General features: G+C 39.4%; 1 protein-coding gene across 6 annotated transcripts in view; it reads right to left on the bottom strand.

Annotated features, from left to right (window-relative positions):
* CSMD3 (CUB and Sushi multiple domains 3) overlaps window positions 1-20,944 on the bottom strand; it is an 804,446-nt gene that overhangs the window by 428,613 nt on the left and 354,889 nt on the right. The gene's annotated exons all lie outside the window — the stretch shown is intronic.

The raw sequence follows: 20,944 nt of genomic DNA, 5'->3' as shown, positions 1-20,944 counted from the left end.
TTACAAATGCCAGCGCACTGCCTAGGAGCCGGAGATGTGTGCGCTAGGAAGCCAGGATGGGAGCAGGAGCATGGAGAGGTGAGTGAGGATGCCTATTTTTCTATTTGTATATATATATATATATATATATATATATATATATACATATATATATATATATATATATATATATATATATATATATATATGATTTGCAAAGAGAACCTTAAAGGGGTATTCCAGGAATCAGCATAATTCATATACAAATGGGTCCTTAAAATATAAGCTATTATGTAATTAGTTGTTATTTAAAATTTTGTTCCCCTTAGCAGAAAATGCTTCTGACATAAAATGTAATGAAGAATTAAAATGCTACTGGCCCTTTAATCAGTCCGTTAATTTCCTCTGCGCGGTCTGCTGCAGAGCATACACAGGACAGAAGATGGCCGCTGGTCACATGTCCACATCACATGTCCTGCACCTGCCTGGGCAGGTCATGTGATCACCACTATGTTTGGCTGTAGTCGGTTGGTTGCACTGCATTCTGTATGGCCGGTGTTGTGGTGATGGCAGTTACACATCATTACTATGGTAACAGCGCAAGAAAACCTGTTACATCATCACTGTGAGCAGAGCATAAGAGGGAGGAGGAGTAACTGAGAACTAAAGGATCTTGGGACATGTAGTTTCCAGTGGCGGCCATCTTGGTGATAACTTTAGAGAAGCCATAAAATTTTGTGAATCATAAAATCAAACTATTTAAGCTCCATTTTGTGACTAATGACATTGAGTTTTGTTACATTCATTTATTTATCGCATCATGGGTTTTTGTATCAGATGTTCATATTCCCGGAATACCCCTTTAATATTATCATAACTGTAACTATTAACATCTCCTCCTAAATTGATAATATTGACTTATTACAAATTCATGATCCATTTACCAAGATGAGCTGTCATTTTTTTTAAATGAATATAAAACTTTAAATAAAGTTAACCATGAATAATTAAAGTGTAATTAATATGAATAGAGGCAGCAGAGGGATTACATGGGAAGTATGAAAAGAACAACAAGATTTATGTAAGTAAACATCTATGTGCATATTTCCTTTGAATAAATAAAGTGAATGAAAGACTCTGTACTTCCCTGTTTATCATACCCATCAACAAATGAATTTACTGGCAGCATTCCCCTCTTTATACAGTAGATTTATATAAGTTAACAATGTTATATCAGCCTTGTTTTAGCTTGGATAAGGCCAGCGATCAGCTGATTACAAACAGTTTGGATCTAGACACTAGTGTTTGATTTGTGTGGGCCATTATTTGTTAAGTGAGTGTCCCATCCTGTAAAATATAAATATAAAATACTTGACCTCAAGTTATGATCAATGGGGGAAACCTGTGATACACCCAATGAATTTGAGAATAAAGCTGTCGAAGCACCATTCCCTGTATACAGGTTCACCTGATACAATTTTGCCTTATGAAATGGAAATACCCCTTTGAGTACAAAATGAATGGAATTTTAGGCTTAACAGGGACTTTTCATCACATCCACTAACTCCAACTCTTCCATCCCTTACTAGGCTCTGCACCACTGATAACAATGCAGGTGGATCTGTTTTGTATGAAGCTTCCATAATTTCAGAATAATTATTTTAAGCACAGAATATGCAACGTATTGTAAGATAGGCAGTGCTAGGACCACCCACCTGACAATTGAGACTTTAGTATATTGAGGACCAAACATAAAGGTAATAATTGCTCTGAAACAATGGGGTTTAGAAAGGCAAATCCAACTGCCGTAGAATAAGTGAATTGTAGGTAAGAAAAAATATCGCTCATGGAAAGTATTGTTTGCGTTATTTGATGCTAAATTGGTGACTTGGAGGCTTATAGTTTAGAATTTTGCAATTGAGGCGCAACTCTTGATTGGGCCTAAGTGATGTCATGGGTGATGCCATCATCTGTTGTCATCAGAACACAATCGCCAGTTACAGTCAAGAAAGAGGGAGGAAATAGACCCGTGGCACACCACAATATTTGGTAGATACAGGAATATCTTTTATTGATGCTCTCTGCTTACAGTGCATTTCAGGACACCTAAAAAAAAATTTTAAGTCTAAAAATTAGACTTAACATCTTACATTTACTAGATATTTGGAACCTTAAGCAAAAGTGCTGGATATGCAGTGGACATAAGGAGGCACATTTATCACAAGCTGGCGTTACCTATGATGGTGCCCCTGGCTACTTGCTTGATATATCAGGAGGCTCTGGCTTTCTGATAAATCCTGGTGGACGGTAGTACAACGATGTGCTATTTAGCCGGGGGAACTTCTACTCCAGGCCTGACCTGGTGTACAATTCAGCCATAGACTGCGCCTGAACAGCCTGTAGGCAGTGCACAGGTGCAGGGCAGCAACACTCTACAGGAGCCTACAGCATGACCTGACACTACTCTCTCCCAAGTGCCATAGAGGGCACTAAATTGCAACTAAATCAGGGCTTGTATAAGAATTTCTCTTTTTTATGGTCTCTAGTTACAACATGTTTTTTAACACCACATTCGTTCGCTCATAAAAGTCATGATGACCCCCCCCCCACAACGAGTTAAGTCTCATTTTTACTTGAAAAAGGCACCCTGAAACCAAAGACCCTCAAAAAACAAGATTACAGTATCTTCCAAATATTGTGGTGTGCACCGCGTCCCTCTCTTCCGTCTTCCTCGTGAAGCGGTTTAGAGACATCTCTTAAAGGACGCAAAAGGTTAAAGTTTGTGGAAGTTGTAAATAATCTACTTAAGTTAATCATTGTTCAGTTGGCTGCCTTGCACGTCATGAGGAATGCCCCTCATGTACCAAAGGATCTGGGGCATTGGAGCGAGCAACTAATATCAACAGAAACTGAAATTTACACATTGATTCTCGAAGAATTACAAACCCTAATGAAACAATTCAAAATTATTTATGTAAACCTACCAAAATGTATTTTTGTTCCAACTAAGAGATTGTAATGTTTTCCTTGATATGTGAAATGGGAGATTTCTTTATATCACACCCACTAGAGGCACATTATACAATATTGACATATTAAATTTATAGCTTAAAAGGAGCCTCGATTCTCATCAAGAGATTGATTGTGAATACTCATGAAAGTTATTAGACAAGATTTAGGAGTCATCGTAATCTAGCCAGTAGACAATTCCAGACAAACCAAAGCTTTTCTGGGAAAGGAGAACCCAAGACAGTCATCAATAAAATTCTCCTTTATGATACACTGTGTTCCTTTAGAATACTGACTGCAAGTAGGTAGAGTGAAGTATTATGATGCATTGTTAGGTGTCATTACATTTTACATTAACAAGGAAGAACTTGGCAGAAGTTAGGTTTTGCTTTAAAGTCAAGGTCAAATTACAAAGTCTAGTAGATATTGTAGGAAACAAAGCTCCAAGTCCCTGCTCCAAGTCAACAGCTTTAGGCATATCCCCAGTCTAATGTACCAACAAGCAGGTCTCCCTTAAAAAACAGTTGAACCCATATCCTACACATATAAAGAAATATAGCATTAGTACTGGCTCCTCTATATGTAAGGAAGTCTTGCTGGTATATAGGCACCCTCTTCTCTATGCAGACAGTGTGAACAATTTTAATGTGTTTATTTTCTTTTTTAACTTTTGTCCCAGTGGGGGTGTTTATACCCCCTTTTCCAAAATGAACTAATAGAATATAATTTGTAAAAGGTGATTTGTATGTAAGGACGCCAACATTGCGGGTTTTGGTCTCCGAACCTAGATTTCAGTCAGGAATTCGGGTTCAGCGTTCATGCTTCCTGCCTGCCGGCAACACCTGTAATAGGAATGGCATTGCTCGCAGGTGTTAACTCTTTATATGCCATTGACATTTAAAGGATATGCCGCCAGTGTGAGCCGACGTTTACTCAATGATTGTTGCTCCCCTATGATGTCACAGGAAGAGACTATCCTCATGGAATTAGATGTAGCTTTTCCAGTGGCATTTGAAGGGTAATACCAGCACCGATCGTAAACATTACCGGTGGGGTTAACCCAAACCTGAACCGGTCCTCACCCGAAAAGGTCTATCATGAACAGGTCCTAACCCGAAAAAGTATATGTACCCTAATATTGAGGACATCTATGCTGGATATCAGACGTGCTGAATTCCCTGTTGGCCACTGGTGACAGAAAGTAAAAATGTTTCACCTGTTTGCCCCCTATCCTAGAATGCAAATCAATGACTTGGTTGGATGGATATTTCATGGAAATGCGCTTGTGAATTCAGCTTTTTTTTATAGAATATTTGTTTTTTGTTAAAAGGAAGATTTTCCTTCTAAAACTGTAAATATAAAAGGCATAAAAATATATTTGTTAAAAATAGAACAGATTATTAATTCATAACGAATTTCCCTGGTTTCTACTGTGCTGTATTTTATTTGTTGCGTCGTGTATTTATGATTTACTTTTCTCTCTTTTGTATGTTTTTGAAAATGTTTTTTTTCTCTCAACTTTCCTGTGTCTCTCTCTATTTAATTTCCAGACAACTTCTCTATCCAGCTGAGTATAAAAGCATCATGCTGTGTCCTACAGACAGGATTCACTGCCTTAACAGAACAACAAAAATAGCACTCGTGGGTTTTTGCTTCTAAGAAGTATCTGCATAGCGATATCATAAAACAAAGCAACTTTAACGGAACAATCAGTTTCTTTACAAAATGTTCAAAATATTCTATGATTACGGCTACAATACATAGTTCACCTGTAATTTTAGGAGAATGTTGAAATGTTTTTCAGGGTTTTTTTCTAAAGTGTTATTAAATAAAAAATTTATATTTGGAATAAGTTAAATGATAAGTTAAGCCATCATTGCTGGATAAAATAGGGTTTCCAATGGCAAATATTATTTTAATTTTTAGGACCTATCAGATTAAATTATGAAGGTTCAGAAATGCAATTGTAAGTATGACTATGAAATATGCAGGGGTCAAATGGCATTGTGCATGCCACCATTTTTTTCAGATTAACACCCTCAGTTGGTGCCAACACCAATCACAAGTGTAAGAACCCGGGGTGAGCCCAAGCAATGACCCTGATCCCGACCTTCTGACTGAACTCCCAGACCCGCAATGTCCGGCACTGACTTAAACATTTCCAGTTAAGGGGTCTGCTCATCCCTAATAGAGACTACTACTTGCATGTGTTCTAATATTCAGTCCGACATTTTCTGTTTGAAAACATGAGTTCGGCAGAGATGTCATGTCTAGTGTTGCGCAATGCAAACCGCAAATTTCAAGTCGTACCAAACTTTGAATGTTGCCTGGATCTAACCCTGAAGTTCATTATTGTTGTTATTTTGAAAGTATAGAACCAACATGTATCACAACATTGTACAGAAATTCATATCCAAGACCTTGTGTAGAATTTCAGTATTTCAGCCACATATTTCGGCAAATTTAATAGTAAGCTAATTATCAATTTTGGAAATGGATCATAATCTGAAATCATACTTGATTCCCAACATTCTGTTATTATTTCTGTCCATTAGGCCATTTTCAGGATATGCCTGGTGTAATCTGAATGCTAATGAGACAGTTGGTGCACCTAGGTCTCCTGGTCATTCCTACCTTAATCTCTCCTATCTCCAATCATGCCTCTCACAAATCTAATCTCCTGCTTATCTGATGGAGCGGGCAGTGGTCCTGCCAGGTAGACTAATGCCGTCGGTGCTAAAGACTGCTCCAAATGCCTAATTAATATACAGAATAAAATGGAAATTTTGGACAGATATAGTAAAGGTATGTTTGAAATTATTGCAACCTAGCAACCGATTACAATGCTCCAGCAGGTGGTTGACCCCCTAAAGGAATTGTAGCACAAGAATGCAGTTCTCGTAAACCTGGTACATTATATGCTGGTGCATGCTTCCTGAAATAGGATTCATTCTTCATTTTGCTTCTTATAACTTACCATAGTTTTTGAAAAATAGGTCTTTTAGAATGATGCAAATGAGCCTCAGGGGTTTCTTTTTACATCATAGAAGCCCCTCCTAGCTCCATTGTCTACTAATTATTTATGTTTCCATTCGGAGGGAGGAAGCGGGCAGAAATCCGGAATTAAAGGGATATTCCTATTACAGCAAATGAATGTATTATAAAAAGTTATAAAACTTTCCAATATACTTTCTAAATTCCTCGGGGTTTTCTAGATCTCTGCTTGCTGTTCTTCTATAGAAAGTTTCTACGTCTACATCCAGTGGACAGAAATCTGACAATGGTCACACAGGTGCACGGCTCGTTATAGCACACAGCTCTGATTACTCTCTGTGATATAACGAGCCGTGCACCTGTGTGACCATGGTCAGATTTCTGTCCACTGGAAGTATACATAGAAGCTTTCTATAGAAAGACAAAAAGCAGAGATCCAGAAAACCGTGAGGAATTTATACAGAAAGTAAATTGGAAAATTGTATAACTTTTTTCATAAAAACAATAACATAAGTTTGCTGAAATGGGAACACCCCTTCAAGGCTTGAATAATCAGCAGATAATGGTGCCAGAACGGTCTCCAGTGAATTAGATAGAAGCCCTTGAGTCTCATTTGCATTATTTTAAAAGGAGTTTTTTTTCTCTGTCTTAAAAACTAAGGTTTTAGAAGCAAAAAAAAAAGAAGAATGGCTCCTGTTTGAGGAGGCACACTCCAGCATGTGACTGTGCTTGGTTTAGAAGCACTGCCTTAAAGTTGAAGATTTCCTTTAAATGGGGTCATAGGGGCATATTTAAAGGGGCATTTTCGCAGTGGCATAAATCAAGAGACTTCGCATTGGGGCAGGCGGCTGCGCAGCGTTTATTCTACGCCATTCTTATGAAAAGTTGCCGCCAGCAGCGAGTGCGCCGGCGTGGAGACATTAATCCCCCTCCCAATCCCACTCCTGGCTGGCCACGCCCTCTGCTCGGCTGGCCATGCCCCCTCTCATGCTCCACTTGCAAGAAGGTGGTGGAGAGGGGAAAATAATCGCAAGTGCTAGCAATAAGCTAGCATTTGGGATTTTTTTCAGGGCCTCTGTGCCCCATAATGTGTATGTATTTCAAACAAGGCAGTGGGCACTAGCTCTGTAGTATGAATTATCAATATGATATGCATATGGATTAGAATTAAATACAGTGTGATTTAGAAAGTTAAGCAAATAAAATAATAATAAATGATACAATTTTTTTTTTTTTTAAATTATGAAATTGGAATAAAAATATTGTGGATAAAGCAATGATCTAGACTACGCCTGGCTCCAACCAACCCACAGAACTCTTTATTGTTGACTTGTGATTCCCAACACGCCACTTTTGTCTTTATCACCCCAGACAGAGAGATAATAAACTGTGTAAATATGAACCTTTATTAGCTGACTCCATGTATATCATTTTCATGTGCTGGCACGGGCAACAAATGAATGAATCAAATTATTTCCGACATTTTGCTCCATTATTATGCAGCTTGGATACAGTGATGTTACTTGTATTAAAACGACAGCATAATAAAGAGCGTTTACCAGTCTCTGCACGTCCTGGTTCGTATATATCTGAATGTAGTATGACTGCGTGCATAAAATGTTTATTTTATAGTAAATTTTATTTGATATGCAAATATCAGGTGACCGGTGCTGTTAGGATTCTGGAAAATTGTGAAAGGGAATAAATGGACCACTAATATTCATGCAAATCAGTATATATTTTATCCGAATTTTACAACTTTAATAAACATCAAGATGCACCAGAGAAAAACTCATAAGTAGAAATGAATATTTTCAGGAGTTTAATTTAACAGTTGGGGGGAAAATGAAGTTCTGCTGTACAGCTTATTGGGAAGAAACAACTATTCCATCAACCAGAGTAACTTAAAGGGGAACTCCGGGGAGTCCTGTAAGCATTGTGCAGGCAATGGAATAGTAAAATCAATGTGCTATGCCCCGCCCCCGAGGAACCAACATAATGCAGTCTGTAAGGTTTTGGTTACTTTAATACTATAGCACATGACCTGCATATAGGACATCATGTAAAAGTATATTTTTTTCCTAGTTATATATTTTCTGCAGATATGGAAATTGGTTTAATTTGCTCTGTTCCCCTGTGGTTGCTGATAGGACATTATGTAGAATCTGCAAACGACTGTATTAGAAGCTGTCTGCAAATATAACCCAATGCACAATTCTGCGCAATCGTTCTTTTTATTAATCTGGCGCCCCGTGCACTGCTCGGGAAGTGTGCATCAACTTTTTTTTGGTGCGTCTTTAACATAGAGCGTGAAACACACCTCCTCCTTTATAACATTCTACCTGCAGCAATCTGCTTCATTACTCCTGCTCTATAACATGCCTACTGATATATCACTATGTACTATCTGCTTTGCTCCTCCTACTCTATAACATCTCATCTGCAGATAGAACACCTTATTGAATCTACTCCATTCCCACTGCTCTGTACCATGCTGCCTGCTGATAGGACACCATGTAAAATCTTCTCTGCTCTTCCTGCTGTATAATATGCTGCTTGCAGATAGGACACTATTAGAGATGAGCGAGTATACTCGTCCGAGCTTGATGCTCGTTCGAGTATTAAGGTACTCGAAACGGCTCGTTGCTCGGACGAGTATTTCCCCTGCTCGAGATCGAGCATTTAATTAAAAAAACACAGTGAAGAACAGTGAAGAATAGAATAAAAAGAGTGAACACAGGATCATTTAAGTGAAAAACACAGTGAAGAACACAGTGAAGAATAGATTACAGATGTTCGGCACATCTGCTTACTTGTCGGAAGATACGCGCGGAACGGCAGCAGGGAGACATCAAGCAGCAGGGAGACATCAAGCAGCACGGGGAGACATCGGGCAGCACGGGGGAGACATTGGGCAGCGGGGAGACATCGGGCAGCACGGGGGAGACATCGGGCAGCACGGGGGAGACATCGGGCAGCGCGGGGGAGACATCGGGCAGCACGGGGAGACATCGGACAGCACGGGGGAGACATCGGGCAGCGCGGGGAGACATCGGGCAGCGCGGGGGAGACATCGGGCAGCGCGGGGAGACATCGGGCAGCACGGGGGAGACATCGGGCAGCACGGGGGAGACATCGGGCAGCACGGGGAGACATTGGGCAGCACGGGGAGACTTCAGTGGAAGAAGAGGAGCGGTTCCGGGGACAGCGTATCACCCCGACAAGTAAGCAGATGTGCCGAACATCTGTAATCTATTCTTCACTGTGTTTTTCACTGCGTTTTTCACTTAAATGATCCTGTGGTCACTGTTTTTATTCTATTCTTCACTGTTCTTCACATCTGTTAACTTGTCGGGAGATAATATACGCGCGGGACAGTGAAGAATAGATTGCAGATGTTTGCATACATCTGCTAACTTATCAGAAGACATTCTTTTTCAATTAAATAACACATTTTATTCCCGAACCATGGTCCCTTTGAAAAATGCTCGGGTCTCCCATTGACTTCAATGGGGCTCGTTATTCGAGACGAGCACTCGAGCATCTGGAAAAGTTCGTCTCGAATAACGAGCACCCGAGCATTTTAGTGCTCGCTCATCTCTAGACACTATCTAAAATGTGATTTGCTCTTCCTGCATTATTAAATACTGCTTGGCAATAGAACACTCTGTACAATATGCTCAGCTCCTCCTGCTCTATAACATGCTGCCTGCAGATAGGACACTATGTACAATCTGCTCAGCTCCTCCTGCTCTATAACATGCTGCCTGCAGATAGGACACTATGTACAATCTGCTCAGCTCCTCTTGCTCTATAACATGCTGCCTGCAGATAGGACACTATGTACAATCTGCTCAGCTCCTCCTGCTCTATAACATGCTGCCTACAGATAGAGGACTATATATACATTTTCTGAACATCCTGCTCTGTAACATGCTGCCTGCAGAAAGGACGCTACACAGCTTTTCTTTCTCTATAATATTCTGATATATATTGGGTTCACTTTTTATGTTGACAGAATCAGTGGGATGAATCTTGTGATTTATGGAAAGTCTAGTATGTGATCAGCATTTTAATAAATGTTTCCTATCAATTTGATACATTAATAAAACAAGGAACTAGCGTAGAAATTAAAATATTCCTTAAGAATGGGAAACGCTGTCATTGTATAAGCCACAACTCAACGTCAGGACATTATAAATTTTTGAACTTGGCAATTTACAAGAAGTACTTTTTATATTGGATCAATATATCATTAACTAAAACATACATCACATATCTCTACTTAATGCCTTTGTTTGGTTTCTTGCCCTTATAGAGCAGATCAATACTGATGGGATAATTTATGAGGAGCCTATGAAATGCATATGTATTCATTGTATATTATTTTAAGTCATTATGTTATAGGTTTCTATATATAAAATTATGGAGAAAATACACTTTATAGGTGACATATAAAGCCACAAAAACAAAACTATAATATAGGTAATGTTTATTACTTTATTAAAGGAAACCTACCGTTAGATTGAGGTAGATCTGATGGTAGGTTCCTAGTGACTTTCTAAATTTTAATCTGTCTTCCCCCAATAGTTTCTTAAATCAACTACACCTTATCTACATAATATGCTAATTTGAAGCAGAGGCTGCTGAGGGGTGTAGTAGCTTCTCTCGGCAACGGGAGCAAAGACTTCTCAACCCCCCAGTAGCCCCACACATAGCGTTGTTTCCATTGGCTCTGAAGCTGGAGCTACCACGCATGCGCATAGCTCAGAAGGAGCTCGGACGGCTACAGAAGTATAAGAAGCATGCTGATAGGATGGTGGCATTGCAGAGACTACTAGTGGCATGGAAGAGCTTCTCCGAGCAGCAGGAGCAAAGGCTACTCCTCACCGAGTATCCTTGTGCTTATCTGCGCACCAGTTGGCTCTGAAGCCACAGCTACTGTGCATGCGCAGTGCACAGAAGGGGCCAGGTCTGTTGTAGAAGTATGAAGAGCATGCCAATAGGATGGATGGGATTGCAGAGGCTACTGGTGCATTGTGTTCCCTTTTCTCCTGCTGCACAGAAAGGCTACTCCATGCAACAGTTGCCTCTGCCAAAAATTAGCGTATTCGGTAGACAAAGTGTAGACAAGGTTAGAAAATATAATAGGGTTAGGGAAAGAAGATTAGGGTTTAGAAGGTGACTAGGTACCTACCATCAGATCTACATTAATAGGTAGATTTCTGTTGGTAGGTTTCCTTTAACACTCCTTGCATAAATGAATTGTACAAGTGAATGTTATAAACTTTATTGAAAGAATTGTTTTCAGAGGAAAATGATTCTTTGGCCAATGTTCAATTACATGGAGTGAAATGTAAGTTTTTCAGGTTTTTCTGCTGGTTTCTGTCTTTCTAACTAGAGGGACAGAAAATAATGGAGGTGTCCAATTATGTCTGCACAGAGAGAAGAGACAGAAATATGATTAATACTTACTGCACACAAACATGCTGATTCTCAGCCATTGAGTGACTGTATTAATGTGTCGCTGGGTCTGCCGGTGCAAAGACCTTATTGGACGACAGTAGACCCTTGCTGCACCAAATTTATCACTGTGTTAATTCTGATGCACAGCACTACCTTTGTGTTCTACTTTCTACCTTTAGTCAGTGTAGTTGGTGTTCCTTTAGTTGGTCTATTGTGCACTCTCTTATTTTTTGGCACACTATTTCATTTAAAGCCACACCCCCTTTCAAGAGACCATGCATCTTTTACAAAGACGATGCACCAAAAAAGGTCTAAAAGCCATGTGAAATGGTTTAATTTTTTCTCCCTTGTCATCAGTTTTTCACAATTTGTTTGCATCACTTCATTTTTATGGATCTTTATAAACTATAGTCGATGAGTGAAAAACTGTTTTGACTAGGACACGCTCTAATTTTTAATGAAACAGTTGTGTGGTCAGTTAACAACAGTCGGCAAATTTCCATTAAAAGATATGGAATTTAGTGCATCCGAGAGCCGCCCATTTAATAAAAATAAGGAAGGCATGTGGAAGAGCAGTTAGGTTTCCTCCACCAACTTTGGGAGATCTGAAATGTAAAGAAAGATCTTGCAGAGGGGAAACTGCTAAAAAATCAATATACAAAAAATTTGGTGATATTTATTAATCTGACTGCAATAAAATTCAGTCGTAATTTGTGCAAAAAAACAACACCACATATCTAAATGCTTTTAGAGAGTTTTCAGGGCACTTCTATGTCTAGTACTAAGAGAAGCGGGGCCTCTGAAAAGGGGAGTGGATTTGCACCAAAAAGTCTGAGTGCCAGAAATAATCCAGAATTTTGTCCCTGTTTTCATATGTTAAATAAACCAACTACTAGGAGATCTATTAAAGTAGGAGTGGCCAGTCTTATACTATGACAAACTAATCATCTGGTGTCAGACTCTTAGGCCCCTTTCCACACTAGCGTTTTTCACGCGCGAGTTCTGCGCATGATTTTGACACGCAGAACTTGCATTGCACTCTGTCCCATTGTTTCCAATGGGCCTTTCCTCATTTGCGTTGGTTTTCACGTGGGTGCCTGCGTCTGCGTTTTTCCCGCCCCATTCAAGTCTATGGAGACGCATCAAAAATGCATTGCACTCACAAGCATTGCAAGTGCAATGTGAGTGCAATGCGTTTTAAACGGATGGGTTGCTAGGTGACATGAATAATTCCCTTGCTCGAGATCGAGCATTTAATTAAAAAAACACAGTGAAAAACAGTGAAGAATAGAATAAAAACAGTGAACACAGTGAACACATGATCATTTAAGTGAAAAACACAGTGAAGAATAGATTATAGATGTTCGGCACATCTGCTTACTTGTCGGGAGATACGCGCGGAACGGTGCGAACAAAATAGCATGTGAAGAACAATATATATGTGTGTAAAGAACACATTGCAGATGTTTCCATACATCTGCAATGTGTTCTTCACACATATATATTGTTCTTCACATGCTATTTTGTTCGCACCGTTCCGCGCGTATCTCCCGACAAGTAAGCAGATGTGCCGAACATCGGTAATCTATTCTGCACTGTGTTTTTCACTTAAATGATCCTGTGTTCACTGTGTTCACTGTTTTTATTCTATTCTTCACTGTTCTTCACATCTGCTAACTTGTCGGGAGAAAATATACGCGCGCAGAACAGTGAAGAATAGATTGCAGATGTTTGCATACATCTGCTAACTTATCAGAAGACATTCTTTTTCAATTAAATAAAAAATTTTATTCCCGAACCATGGTCCCTTTGAAAAAGTTCCATTGACTTAAAAAACGTGCGTGAAAAACGCACCGAAAACGCAAAAAAACCCCAGAACAACGCGCGCGTGAAAAAAACGCAAAAGTGCTAATGACTACAAGGAAAAATGGAACAAAAACGCAGCCAAAAACAGCAGTTTTTCACGCATTGCACCCTGACGTGAAATGCAACGCTAGTGTGGAAGAGGCCTTATATGATTCTTATGCATCTTGTCTAATCCAGCTCTGTCTTACCTTAAGACATGTTTTATAAATCTTCCCCATTGCTATGAGAGATTTATGCAATTTTTTATGAAATGTTTTGCAGCCTTAACATGTAAACAAAAACTATACAGAAATATATCCAACATCAGGGGCGTAACTACAGTCGCAGCAGCCATAGCAGCTGCTATGGGGCCCATAGTGTTTGGGGGGCCCCAGTATATGGGGTATTTCATGCTATATGTGTGTATTTGTGATATGTATGTGTTGTAGATGTATATAAATGTGTGATGTGTGTGTATACTATGGGGTGGATTTATCAAGTGTCTGAAAGTCAGAATATTTCTAGTTGCCCATGGCAACCAATCACAGCTCAGCTTTCATTTTACCAGTGCTCATGAGTATTTTAAAGGGGAGCTGTGATTGGTTGCCGTGGGCAACTAGAAATATTCTGACTTTCAGACACTTGATAAATCTGCCCCTATATGTCTGTGTATATGGTGTGCATACACTGTATGTATTTTAATTAAGATTTATGTGGGGCCCCATTCAAAAGTTCACTATAGAGGACCTGCCTCTTCTAGTTACTCCACTGTCCAAAATATATATCTTTTTTATAATTAGCAAGTAATACTTGTGCGCTTTTGGCAGGATTTGACTTTAATAATATTATAAAAATTAGCATTTGTTCCGCCTAGGGAAAGATTTGGAAGCAAAATATATGTTCACCATATAAATGTAATGACAGTAGAGACATTCGTAAAGTGCATATTAGTCACGTTTTCCTTCCTAAATTCGACAGTCAACTGGGAAATCTATATTCCCCCATAGAGATCTGGTAATTGACAACATAAGCTTGTTATACATAGCATGTCATTTTGCTCTTTTAGTAACATGTGCTGTTTGCCTATTTCTAAATGGATATTTTCCAGTTGACAAATTCAGATTACTGAACATGCTTATTTCGTTTCCGAAAATAGTGGGACATCAGAAGAGGGATTTTATGAGACATAACTGAGCCAAGTCAGACTGAGATTAGCATATGTATTCAAGCAGGATAAGTGTAATGTTCTTTTAATTATTATAATTCATAATATTACTGTAAGTTTCTATAGCAATTTGCACCCAAAAAATTCTGAAACCTTTTAGATGTCCTAGAAGTGGCAGATGGCAACAGGGTTCCTCATGTAGATTGTAGACTTTACTGGATAACAGTTTACAATGATATGTCATAACGTATGGAGCTTTGTAAAATATCATTTTTTGTAGGACAAGCTGATGTTTTCATTGTTATCATATTAGAGACTGTATGACCTTTTGATCACGTTATCTAGCATTTTTGTGTGTAGAGAAATGGTTAAAAAGTTAGGAACCGGACATTTGGCCGCTATTTTCCGTTACGAGGTTCAACACAGGGAATAACCGTTTATATTTTGATAGATGAAGACATGTTTATGATTTTATCTGTTTATTTTTTTTATATCAGTTCTACAGAAAGGGGGTGTTTTTGGTTTTAGGCCTCCTAGGGTACTTAAACCCAAGTGAGGTCTGATCACGCCTATCATATACGCCAATACAGCAGTATAGCAGTGTATTGTTAATTTGCTATGGAGTGTGATCGGGCCTTTGGCACACTGTTTCAGATCTCATAAAGACTACAGACTGTCATGGGCATAGCTAGTTGCTCCCCAATGACTTTACAGGGAGCAACAATCTCAGCCAAAAAAGCAGTCTTGCTGGTGGCATTTAAAAGGTTACCACCTTTGAATTGTGCCAGCAGCAGTGGGTTACCATGGGTGTAATATGCAGCAAACATCCAGACAGTATGAATAGGGCTCACCCCAAAAGCCCTCTCCATACTACCTTAAAGGGGTTATCCGAGTTTAAGAAATTATTTGGGCCGGGCTAGGGCGAGCTATTTAAAAAAATTTAATATGTAATTATCTCATCCGGGGTGCACAGGAAGCCACATCGCCAGCCGGAAGCTCCATGTGTGTGGCTTCTGTGCCCCTGTTTGTTTACAGGAGCATGGATCAGACGGACCATGGCACAGGACATCAGCAGTGCCGGAGGAGGTAAGCACACCTTTATTATTTTTAAATAGCCTGCCCCTGACCCATCCTAAGTTATATCTTAAACCCGGATAACCCCTTTAAAGATTAACTGTAAAGATTTTATTTTCCACAAATCAATAGCTTCTTGGGATGTAAAACAATTATGCCTATCATCATTTAACCTATATCCATTAGTTTCTTGACTAAAACCCTCAGATTATCTCATTGCTGCAATGGCTGTCTCCTCTCCATGTGATGATAAGCCCTGGAGTCCGTAGTAGAAACAAATCTACTTTGAGAAAGAACACAAGGCATCATGAGATCTGTGGGCAAGCTAACTGGCCTCAGCTTGAGGGCATAGACAGACAGATAGTAGTCTCTGCCCACTTCACCTCTGGTAAGAAAAATTTTTGTTAAACACTTTCAGCACAGAAAATGCCATAAGGAAAAGGATGCAGCACAAAGTAGGCATCATTCTGTTTGTTTTTAAAGGGGGAATCACATTTAACAATTAGGTAAATTCATTATAGCTTTGACCTTTTAACATATTGGCCTTGAGAAGTAGGTAAGTGCTCCATTTCATGTATATATAGTAGCTTAAACTAATCAATAACTATTAGCCAGATATGTGTTTTTTAGTTTTAAAAACCCTTTTATGAAACCAAGCATCAATGTAACTGATTTTATAATTACTTCCCTTAGATGTCAATTTGTGGGTTATTTACAATACAGCTTTACAGACGTGTATGTATATACTGTATGTGTATGTTTCTTCTAGAACCTATGTTTACTGTTTAAACCCCACGTAACTCCTTCTTAATGTGCTAAAAAAATAACAAGTTGATGTATTATTTAACTGTAACAATTAAAGAGTGTAGATCCAGAGTCATCGTCTATACTTAGTCACATAAAACCTCTTGAATCAGGGTTATTTATCATAAGGAGATCCACAAACTAATTCTTGTTTTGTATCTCTCAGATATCGGCTTCAAAGCTTTCAGAATGTTTTCATTTCCATTATTCAATTATTCAATTTCCTCCAGCCATGTACTCTTTTAGAGCAATCACTGCTGGGTAATTCTTCCATTCCTACTACTAAACCTATACTCATTAAAGAAGTTAATAAGCTCTACTCTATTTAATGTCAAGTTTCTGTTCACGTAATTCTTCTATCATGATTGGTTTTGCTTTTTTGGCATAATGAATCAAGCTTAAACAAATTGCTTCCACTGTGAATAAGTGTTTTGGTTAATAATGTGCCCTGGGTAGGGCTGAGCGCACCCGTACCCGCAATGTTCAGGTCCATGCGGAACATTGCTGGGTCAAGTCTCAGAACTCCATCCCAGACTTTAGGCAGAAGTTTGGGTTGGATTTACCCCCTACTGGTAACACTTGTGATTGGTGAAAAGATGCAAACGTAGTCCAGCTTCAAATGGAGTCCACATGGCTATGAATAAGGAAAGTCTTTTTTCAAAACGCGTAGGCAATTATGCGTCCAATACCCTTACTACCCTATGTCAATATCCATGTTCACACACTGTGTTACAACCTGTTTTAAAGTTGTCCAATAAAATGCTATGATTTACTTCACGTGGACTCCATTTCAAGCTGGTTGCATCTTTTGTCCAAGTAAACTCGGAGCCGAGGATTGTCCTTGCTCAATATATCCACAGAAGAAAACAATGTCATCAACGTCCAGGTGAGCTGACTACAACTTTTGTGGGTGATTGGTGGGTGTTAACACTTCAAATTTTACATGCATAGCCATGTGCATGACCATTTACTCTAGAACCCTCTGAAAAATGGCAGCAGACCGGAACCACTGGAATTTGCAGTGCAACACCTGCGATAAGTGCCTGTACCGGTTTGGGTTAAACTTTAAGGTTCCTGTTTCGTCAAACTCGGCAAACCCAAACCTGAAAGAGTCCACTCATCTCTATTCCTGAGTTCATTGTCATAGTGAAGGGGAATTTGAATTTAAAGGGATAGTCTGGGGCTAAAACATTGAAGACCTATTCCAAGGATATAGGAGATCCTCAAATGAATAGGTAGGAATTGAGCACCCATCACCTCAAAGGTCATCCCTATAAAATGCATGTTTTGTGCTTGGTAAGGAGTAAATCTCCCACAGCTTTACATTAATAAAACTGGCATTAATGATTTTGGCCAGGAATTTCTATTGTGGGTCAAAAGTTCATCCATGCCATTTTAGTGGTTGGGTACCATCACTGCAGGCATGTCACCAAGTGAGAGTTAAAAGAAATCTACCATTTAATTTGAAGCATTATGAACCAAACACACCTTGAGAATGCTGTAGCTACACTGATGCAGAAACATTTCTTGTTTAATCCCTGAGCTAAGTGATTTTGCTGAAAAAACAATTATAAAATTCTGATAATGAAGCTCTGTCGCTCCTTCGCCTGGCTCCATGGTTTTTCTCTCACATTAGCTATGTGCTGCACCAAAAATTTATGTAATCACTGTGCTATCCCTGCAATCGCTGCACCATCCCCCAGCTGCTGTGTATGAGTCATCCAGCTCAGGTTGATTAGTTTTGTCTGCTCAGTTCAAGAAGCTCTGTGTGAAATGTGTTTATGTAGGCATCCAGTTTTCCCAGGAATTTTATTATGTTTTTTTCATAAAAACCACTTGGATCAGGTATGTTTGGTTCATAATGCATGAAATCAAATAGTAGATTTTCTTTATTGGAAGTTGCAGCTATAATTACTGCTTCGTGCTACTACAGTGACATATAACCAACTGCTTTCAGCTCCCTGTCCTGTGTTAACATGACATCGAATAGTGTTAGCCCATCATCGATAAAACATTTCTGGCCTATTCTAAAGATGTGCAAGATTGGCAAATAGTTTTTTTTGCCAACCCTTTTAGGGAAGGATTGTAGATGCTGGACATTGGCTGGTCTGATATAAACTATTCATCCTAATTTATACGTAAGGGGACCTGACCTACATATGATCCCTAGTTATAGATGGACCTCTCTGCCCACTATGACCTCTGGTGAAGTTCTCTGAAAGCTTTACTAAAGTTCCAGGCTGCAATGATCAGCTGTAAGGTGACTGTAATGAAGCTTTATTGATAATCCTTGGTCCAATTACAGCAAAAAATTGGGGCACTGGGGCAAAAAAAAATTTTTGTCTGGAGGTACAATTATAAAATATACAGTTTTGACTCACATATTCAACTTAAGAACAAACGTATGGAACCTATGTTTTATGTAACCAGGGGACTGCCTGTAGTGATTTTATTATACCAGTAGCTAATATAATCTATATGTATAGAGTCCTAAATAAAAAAGATGCAGTCCTATGGTTAAATGTCCCATCTACTTATAAAAATAAAAATCCACATCCCCATGGCAATGCTAATCAGAATAAACTTTATACTGGTACAATACATGTTCTGTAACGTCTTTACACCTAGATCTTCCCTTTTTTTATGTATAGATTTTTGATATATTGTAAATGGATGTACAGTTGGGACAAAATAAACAAGTTGAGTAACAATTCAAATAAATAAAGAAATGATAAACTGAAAGACTTAATGTGCCTGTCCATAAGAGCTAACAATCTAAGGCGAATGTGAGGGGTAAAATACATGGTGCAAAAGACAATCATCTTCAGTTAGCAAAGGGACCATATATGCATATATAGAGAGAAAATTGTATGAATTATTGACTCGGCCACCATCTGAGCAAACATGGATTTATTTGATCAGATTTAGATTTCCACCTCAAAATCCAATGCAAGACTGACGGTGGCTGAGCCTACAATAGTGTTTATCCCATTGCCTATAGTTTGACACATAGGGGCAGATTTACTTACCCAGTCCTGTCTCGATCCCGCAGCAAGCTGTCTGACGAGGATTCGTGTCCGGCGTGATTCATGAAGATCATGCACCCGAGTTCCTGCATCAGTCGCTTCCCCGCCAAGGTCAGCCGGAGTTCACCTGCTTCATCCCGGCGCATGTGAGTGCTTGATCTTACGACACAATCACATTTTTAAATTCCATGGTTTGTCCGAATCCGTCGGGTTGTGCGACGGCCCGCCCCCCCATTTCTGTTGTGTGCAAGCCGGCGCGTGGGCCAAAATCCCAGGGCATATGCTGGTGTGTGCCCCCTCTAGACTTATCTGCTCTTATTTTAGTTTCTAATGTCCTCATTTCAATGGGAAAAATGTTTTTACATTTATGCAAATGAGCCCAAGGGACTCCACACTTTATATCAGTCATTTGCATATTTTTTGAAGCCTTTTTTTTGTAAATCAACCACTTCATCCTGGTGGTAGATTTAATTTAAGTCACTGTAATTGGCCACAGTGATCAACTGTCTGCATCAAATTATATGCACTATGATAAGCCCTATTGTTGCCTCAGCCATGCTCAGTCTTGTATCGGATTTTGAGGTGGAAACCCCCTTCTAAATCTGATCAAATAAATCTATGTTGGCTCAAATAGTGCCCAGGTAATAATTCATACAACTTTCTCTTTATATGTGTAAATGGTCACCTTGATGACTAAAGAGGAATGTCTTTGTACACTGAATATGCTGATAAGATGCAGTGGTCACATGACCATGTTAATACGAGAGATCAGAATACAAAGAAAAAAGAAAAGTGGGTGACATAAAAAATGGTACTGTCAACGTCAGGAAAACAGTACGGTGAGGATTACTTTTTTGATGTTTTTTACATTATGAAACTTATTGTATGGGTTTATTTTTTAAAAAAGGAAACAAGTCCAAGCTGTGGGTCAGACTTGTGTGTGAATGACAGAATGGGGACCTGAAGTACCCCTGAGCTGTGGTGTAATACATTAAACTTTCTGGATCAGCCATTGTGTCAGTTGTTCTACATTCCTTTGACTTCTGTAGGACTTCTTCGATGGCTTAAAAAAGGAACTGAAACCTTTTTGAGCTTTTGTCTTTTCAAACAACTCAAAAATCTACAATTATTAAGCCTACACTTACTAACTCAATTTTTCATGGGTTCAATATGTACATTGGGGCATATTTATCAGGACCTCTGCGCGACGCTAGCTTATTGCTAGCTTTTGCGATTATTTGCCCTGATCCGCCACCTTCACGCCAGAGGGGCGTGAAGGGGGGGGGGGTTGCGGCCGGTCGAGCAGAGAGCACGGCCGGGAGTGGGCCGGCGTGGGGCGTTACTGACCCCACGCCTGTGCACTCGCTGCTGCCGACGACTTTTCAGGGCCTGGCGTAGGATGAACACTGCGCAGCCGGCAGCCCCGATAAGGCTCTTGATGTATCGGGCTGCGAACTTGCAGCGGCAGGGCTATCATACGCTGGCACGCGATATATGATAAATATGCCCCATTGACTCCATTAACAACGATATTGCTAATTCAGAAATAAAATGGCAACAGTTCTAATCTGAAATATTTGAT

This window comes from Engystomops pustulosus, chromosome 5 (assembly GCF_040894005.1).
Source record: "Engystomops pustulosus chromosome 5, aEngPut4.maternal, whole genome shotgun sequence".
Lineage (NCBI taxonomy): Eukaryota > Metazoa > Chordata > Amphibia > Anura > Leptodactylidae > Engystomops > Engystomops pustulosus.
This window is presented reverse-complemented; position numbering and strand designations above follow the sequence as displayed.